This window comes from Coregonus clupeaformis, unplaced genomic scaffold (assembly GCF_020615455.1).
Source record: "Coregonus clupeaformis isolate EN_2021a unplaced genomic scaffold, ASM2061545v1 scaf1734, whole genome shotgun sequence".
NCBI lineage: Eukaryota > Metazoa > Chordata > Actinopteri > Salmoniformes > Salmonidae > Coregonus > Coregonus clupeaformis.
In genome coordinates this window covers 44,361-51,877 of record NW_025535188.1, presented here as the reverse complement: position 1 = coordinate 51,877, position 7,517 = coordinate 44,361, and the positions used below count along the sequence as shown (strand labels likewise).

The window sequence follows — 7,517 nt, the reverse complement described above, 5'->3', positions numbered from 1 at the left end:
TTCCACCCAATTTTGTTTTTATGTGATGACGTTGAATCAACATCTCTCTCTCTCTCTCTCTCTCTCTCTCTCTCTCTCTCTCTCTCTCTCTCTCTCTCTCTCTCTCAGAATTCTCTGTGTTTTCCATGAGCAGTCAAGGCGTCCAAGGTCCCCCCAGGTTCTGCAGGTCAAAGTGAGTAATAAAATTGAGAGTGTCCAAAAGAAAGATGGGAATGACAAAGTAACAGCGCCAAAGACAGAGGCAGAGCTCCTTATGGACAAATTTGAGAGGATGGCAGAAGAGGAGAGAATTTGGCCTTGTCAGAAGGGATAGGAGAGATACAGACCAGGCCAAAGAGATAGAGGGAAAAAGAAAGGATAAGGAGGTGCTGTCTAAAGAAGAGCAGCGCAGGCTGAGGAATGAGAAGGCCTTACAGGAACACCTGGACAGGGTAAAGAATCCGGAATTGACAGGCAAACAGACCAGACAACCACAATGTAAAGGTAGGACCAGGCAAAGTGACAAGGGACTCAAACACAAAACATTTCATTCTCTGTGGTTTAAAGCAAAGAGCACCATCGTGCTCTCCCTAAAGTTAGGTTGGTGCGTAAAACCCTTAAATTCAAATAAGCAATAAAGTGTGATGGTCCGCACTCAAAAGATGTCGCATAAAGCTGACGTCATTTTTTTTGTTTTTGTTTTTGTCTTTTTCACTGCATGAGGGATAGCGTACACAGATGTTTCTGCTTTGCATCCTTCAGGGTGGTTTAGCATCACGTTGTACTCAGACGATGCCATCTTAATCCCCATGGGGAGGCTAATAAAACTGTATTACATTTAAGTAACAGCAGTGTATCTCACTAAGGTACTGAGGTTATGTGTGACTACTCCTCTGGTGCATTGAAACAGCCTATAGGACTTAACTCTACTTTTACTGCTGTGTGTTATTGTCCTATCAAATCTCCATTCATATATATTCCTTTTCTGTCCTTAGATTACTCTATTTTCACTGCATCAGGGCTAAAGAGCAAGGACCCGCATGATCAACAGTCAGCAAAATGCAAAGGTAAAACATGAAGGGGGATAGAGAGGGACAGACTTTTCACAAAGTATTTGTTGACACAGTGCAAAGATAAAAAGGACGAGAGATCTAGAGAGAGAGAAAAAAAAAAGGACAAGAGAGAGAGACAGAGAGAGAGACAGAGAGAGACAGAGAGAGACAGAGACAGAGACAGAGATAAACAGAGAGAGAGACAGAGAGAGAAACAGAGAGAGAGACAGAGAAAGAGAGAGAGAGAGAGAGAGAGAGAGAGTGAGGCAGAGAGAGCGAGACAGAGAGAGAGAGACAGAGAGAAATTCATTAATAGAAAGCGGACCCCATACTTCGCTGCCATATAGAGCACTTGGTTCTATAACTGATTGAGCCAGATTCTAATTGGAATTTCGATTTTAATATTCCTTTTAATGGCTCTTCTTGCTTTGTCTCTCAGCTCATTCACAGCCATGTGAAAGCTACCTGTGTTACAGATATTTAGTCCTAGATACGTGTAATTTTTGATGTGTTCTAATAGAACTGTGTCCAAATATAATTTATATTTGTCATCCTGATTTCCTGACCTTTTTTTGGAATATCATTATATTCATTTTTTTTTTAGATCAACGGTCAGAGCCCAGGTCTGACAGAACCTGTGCAGATTATCTAGATGCTGCTGTAACCCCTCCTAAGTGGGAGACAGTTGCATCAGGTCATCTGCGTACAGCAGACACTTGATTTCAGTGTTGTGTATGGTGAGACCAGGTGCTGCCGATTCTTCTAATGTTTTTGCCAATTCATAGAGGTTAAATAGTGTTGCACTTTATTGGGCAGCCCTGTTTCACTCCACGTCCCTGAGAGAAGAAGTCTCGGCTTGTTGCCGATTTTTAAGTTGTTTTTAGTGTACATTGATTTAATAACATCATATGTTTTCCCTCCAATACCACTTACTATTCGTTTGTAATAAAATACCTTAGTGCAAAAATTGAATCAAATGCTTTCTTGAAGTCTACAAAACACGAGTAGATTTTGCCTTTGTTTTGGTTGACTTGTTTGTCAATTAGAGTGTGGAGGGTGTAAATGTGGTCTCTCTCTCTCTCTCTCTCTCTCAATTCAATTTCAATTTAAGGGCTTTATTGGCATGCGAAACGTATGTTAACATTGTCAAAGCAAGTGAAGTAGGTAGTAAACAAAAGAGAAATAAACAATAAATATTAAACAGTAAACATTACACTCAGAAGTTCCAAAAGAATAAAGACATTTCAAATGTCATATTACGTCTATATACAGTGTTGTAACGATGGGCAAAGAGTTCAACATTCTTTGTGGGTCTGTGTAATCTGGAGGGATTCCACCTCATTTTTGGGCCGGCCCTCGCGGCCTCTCTCAATAGCAAGGCTATGCTCACTGAGTCTGTATATAGTCAAAGCTTCTCTCTCTCTCTCTCTCTCTCAGATTTCTCTGTGTTTTCCACGAGCAGTCAAGGCGTGGCCAAGGTCCCCAGGTCAAAGTGAGTAATAAAAGTGAGAGTGTCCAAAAGAAAGATGGAATGACAAAGTAACAGCGCCAAAGACAGAGGCAGAGCTCCTTATGGACAAATTTGAGAGGATGGCAGAAGAGGAGAGAATTTGGCCTTGTCAGAAGGATAGGAGAGATAAAGACCAGGCCAAAGAGATGAGGGAAAGAGAAAGGAGGAGGAGGTGCTGTCTAAAGAAGAGCAGCGCAGGCTGAGGAATGAGAAGGCCTTACAGGAACACCTGGACAGGGTAAAGAATCCGGAATTGACAGGCAAACAGACCAGACAACCACAATGTAAAGGTAGGACCAGGCAAAGTGACAATGGACTCAAACACAAAACATTTCATTCTCTGTGGTTTAAAAAGCAAAGAGCACCATCCGTGCTCTCCCTAAAGTTAGGTTGGTGCGTAAAACCCTTAAATTCAAATAAGCAATAAAGTGTGATGGTCCGCACTCAAAAGATGTCGCATAAAGCTGACGTCATTTTTTTTGTTTTAGTTTTTGTCTTTTTCACTGCATGAGGGATAAGCGTACACAGATGTTTCTGCTTTGCATCCTTCAGGGTGGTTTAGCATCACGTTGTACTCAGACGATGCCATCTTAATCCCCATGGGAAGGCTAATAAAACTGTATTACATTTAAGTAACAGCAGTGTATCTCACTAAGGTACTGAGTTATGTGTGACTACTCCTCTGGTGCATTGAAACAGCCTATAGGACTTAACTCTACTTTTACTGCTGTGTGTTATTGTCCTATCAAATCTCCATTCATATATATTCCCTTTTCTGTCCTTAGATTACTCTATTTTCACTGCATCAGGGCTAAAGAGCAAGGACCCGCATGATCAACAGTCAGCAAAATGCAAAGGTAAAACATGAAGGGGGATAGAGAGGGACAGACTTTTCACAAAGTATTTGATGACACAGTGCAAAGATAAAAAGGGCGAGAGATCTAGAGAGAGGGAGACAAAAAAGGACAAGAGAGAGAGACAGAGAGAGAGACAGAGAGAGAGACAGAGAGAGACAGAGACAGAGACAGAGACAGAGACAGAGACAGAGATAAACAGAGAGAGAGACAGAGAGAGAAACAGAGAGAGAGACAGAGAAAGAGAGAGAGAGAGAGAGAGAGAGAGTGAGGCAGAGAGAGAGAGACAGAGAGAAATTCATTATTAGAGAGCGGACCCCATACTTCGCTGCCATATAGAGCACTTGGTTCTATAACTGATTGAGCCAGATTCTAATTGGAATTTCGATTTTAATATTCCTTTTAATGGCTCTTCTTGCTTTGTCTCTCAGCTCATTCACAGCCATGTGAAAGCTACCTGTGTTGCTGATATTTAGTCCTAGATACGTGTAATTTTTGGTGTGTTCTAATAGAACTGTGTCCAAATAGAATTTATTTTTGTCATCCTGATTTCCTAACCTTTTTTTGGAATATCATTATATTCATTTTTTTTTAGATTAACGGTCAGAGCCCAGGTCTGACAGAACCTGTGCAGATGATCTAGATGCTGCTGTAACCCCCTCTAAGTGGGGAGACAGTTGCATCAGGTCATCTGCATACAGCAGACACTTGATTTCAGTGTTGTGTAGGGGTGAGACCAGGTGCTGCATTCTTCTAATGTTTTTGCCAATTCATAGAGGTTATATAGTGTTGCACTTATTGGGCAGCCCTGTTTCACTCCACGTCCCTGAGAGAAGAAGTCTCGGCTTGTTGCCCGATTTTAAGTTGTTTTTAGTGTACATTGATTTAATAACATCATATGTTTTCCCTCCAATACCACTTACTATTCGTTTGTAATAAAATACCTTAGTGCAAAATTGAATCAAATGCTTTCTTGAAGTCTACAAAACACGAGTAGATTTTGCCTTTGTTTTGGTTGACTTGTTTGTCAATTAGAGTGTGAGGGTGTAAATGTGGTCTCTCTCTCTCTCTCTCAATTCAATTTCAATTTAAGGGCTTTATTGGCATGGGAAACGTATGTTAACATTGTCAAAGCAAGTGAAGTAGGTAGTAAACAAAAGAGAAATAAACAATAAATATTAACAGTAAACATTACACTCAGAAGTTCCAAAAGAATAAAGACATTTCAAATGTCATATTACGTCTATATACAGTGTTGGTAACGATGGGCAAAGAGTTCAACATTCTTTGTGGATCTGTGTAATCTGAGGGATTCCACCTCATTTTTGGGGGCGGCCTCTCTCAATAGCAAGGCTATGCTCACTGAGTCTGTATATAGTCAAAGCTTCTCTCTCTCTCTCTCTCTCTCTCTCTCTCTCTCTCTCTCTCTCTCTCCTCTCAGATTTCTCTGTGTTTTCCACGAACAGTCAAGGCGTGGCCAAGGTCCCCCACAAAGTGAGTAATAAAAGTGAGAGTGTCCAAAAGAAAGATGGGAATGACAAAGTAACAGCGCCAAAGACAGAGGCAGAGCTCCTTATGGACAAATTTGAGAGGATGGCAGAAGAGGAGAGAATTTGGCCTTGTCAGAAGGATAGGAGAGATAAAGACCAGGCCAAAGAGATAGAGGGAAAGAGAAAGGGAGGAGGAGGTGCTGTCTAAAGAAGAGCAGCGCAGGCTGAGAATGAGAAGGCCTTACAGGAACACCTGGACAGGGTAAAGAATCCGGAATTGACAGGCAAACAGACCAGACAACCACAATGTAAAGGTAGGACCAGGCAAAGTGACAATGGACTCAAACACAAAACATTTCATTCTCTGTGGTTTAAAAGCAAAGAGCACCATCGTGCTCTCCCTAAAGAGTTAGGTTGGTGCGTAAAACCCTTAAATTCAAATAAGCAATAAAGTGTGATGGTCCGCACTCAAAAAGATGTCGCATAAAGCTGACGTCATTTTTTTGTTTTAGTTTTTGTCTTTTTCACTGCATGAGGGATAAGCGTACACAGATGTTTCTGCTTTGCATCCTTCAGGGTGGTTTAGCATCCGTTGTACTCAGACGATGCCATCTTAATCCCCATGGGGAGGCTAATAAAACTGTATTACATTTAAGTAACAGCAGTGTATCTCACTAAGGTACTGAGTTATGTGTGACTACTCCTCTGGTGCATTGAAACAGCCTATAGGACTTAACTCTACTTTTACTGCTGTGTGTTATTGTCCTATCAAATCTCCATTCATATATATTCCTTTTTCTGTCCTTAGATTACTCCTATTTTCACTGCATCAGAGGGCTAAAGAGCAAGGACCCGCATGATCAACAGTCAGCAAAATGCAAAGGTAAAACATGAAGGGGGATAGAGAGGGACAGACTTTTCACAAAGTATTTGATGACACAGTGCAAAGATAAAAGGACGAGAGATCTAGAGAGAGAGGAGACAAAAAAGGACAAGAGAGAGAGACAGAGAGAGACAGAGAGAGAGACAGAGAGAGAGACAGAGACAGAGAAGACAGAGACAGAGACAGAGACAGAGATAAACAGAGAGAGAGACAGAGAGAGAAACAGAGAGAGAGACAGAGAAAGAGAGAGAGAGAGAGAGAGAGTGAGGCAGAGAGAGAGAGACAGAGAGAAATTCATTATTAGAGAGCGGACCCCATACTTCGCTGCCATATAGAGCACTTGGTTCTATAACTGATTGAGCCAGATTCTAATTGGAATTTCGATTTTAATATTCCTTTTAATGGCTCTTCTTGCTTTGTCTCTCAGCTCATTCACAGCCATGTGAAAGCTACCTGTGTTGCTGATATTTAGTCCTAGATACGTGTAATTTTTGGTGTGTTCTAATAGAACTGTGTCCAAATAGAATTTATTTTTGTCATCCTGATTTCCTGACCTTTTTTGGAATATCATTATATTCATTTTTTTTTAGATTAACGGTCAGAGCCCAGGTCTGACAGAACCTGTGCAGATGATCTAGATGCTGCTGTAACCCCTCCTAAGTGGGAGACAGTTGCACCAGGTCATCTGCGTACAGCAGACACTTGATTTCAGTGTTGTGTAGGGTGAGACCAGGTGCTGCCGATTCTTCTAATGTTTTTGCCAATTCATAGAGGTTATATAGTGTTGCACTTATTGGGCAGCCCTGTTTCACTCCACGTCCCTGAGAGAAGAAGTCTCGGCTTGTTGCCGATTTTCAAGTTGTTTTTAGTGTACATTGATTTAATAACATCATATGTTTTCCCTCCAATACCACTTACTATTCGTTTGTAATAAAATACCTTAGTGCAAAATTGAATCAAATGCTTTCTTGAAGTCTACAAAACACGAGTAGATTTTGCCTTTGTTTTGGTTGACTTGTTTGTCAATTAGAGTGTGGAGGGTGTAAATGTGGTCTCTCTCTCTCTCTCAATTCAATTTCAATTTAAGGGCTTTATTGGCATGGGAAACGTATGTTAACATTGTCAAAGCAAGTGAAGTAGGTAGTAAACAAAAGAGAAATAAACAATAAATATTAACAGTAAACATTACACTCAGAAGTTCCAAAAGAATAAAGACATTTCAAAATGTCATATTACGTCTATATACAGTGTTGTAACGATGGGCAAAAGTTCAACATTCTTGTGGGTCTGTGTAATCTGAGGGATTCCACCTCATTTTTTGGGCCGCGGCCTCTCTCAATAGCAAGGCTATGCTCACTGAGTCTGTATATAGTCAAAGCTTCTCTCTCTCTCTCTCTCTCTCTCTCTCTCTCTCTCTCTCTCTCTCTCAGATTTCTCTGTGTTTTCCACGAGCAGTCAAGGCGTGCCAAGGTCCCCCAAGGTCAAAGTGAGTAATAAAAGTGGAGAGTGTCCAAAAGAAAGATGGGAATGACAAAGTAACAGCGCCAAAGACAGAGGCAGAGCTCCTTATGGACAAATTTGAGAGGATGGCAGAAGAGGGAGAGAATTTGGCCTTGTCAGAAGGATAGGAGAGATAAAGACCAGGCCAAAGAGATAGAGGGAAAGAGAAAGGAGGAGGAGGTGCTGTCTAAAGAAGAGCAGCGCAGGCTGAGGAATGAGAAGGCCTTACAGGAACACCTGGACAGGGTA

At 41.3% G+C, this 7,517-nt stretch overlaps 2 long non-coding RNA genes across 3 annotated transcripts; both read left to right on the top strand.

Annotated features, from left to right (window-relative positions):
- Nucleotides 1-364: 364 nt before the first annotated feature.
- LOC123487495 lies at nucleotides 365-2,518 on the top strand. The gene is made up of 3 exons (XR_006659793.1): nucleotides 365-483; nucleotides 975-1,046; nucleotides 2,469-2,518. It is a non-coding gene; the product is annotated as an uncharacterized LOC123487495 (long non-coding RNA).
- A 47-nt stretch (nucleotides 2,519-2,565) lies between these two features.
- LOC123487496 lies at nucleotides 2,566-7,229 on the top strand. 2 transcript variants are annotated; one of them, XR_006659795.1, is made up of 3 exons: nucleotides 2,566-2,831; nucleotides 3,327-3,398; nucleotides 7,199-7,229. It is a non-coding gene; the product is annotated as an uncharacterized LOC123487496 (long non-coding RNA). The 2 variants fall into 2 exon arrangements; XR_006659794.1 differs by lacking the exon at nucleotides 7,199-7,229 and adding an exon at nucleotides 4,837-4,856.
- Nucleotides 7,230-7,517: the final 288 nt, after the last annotated feature.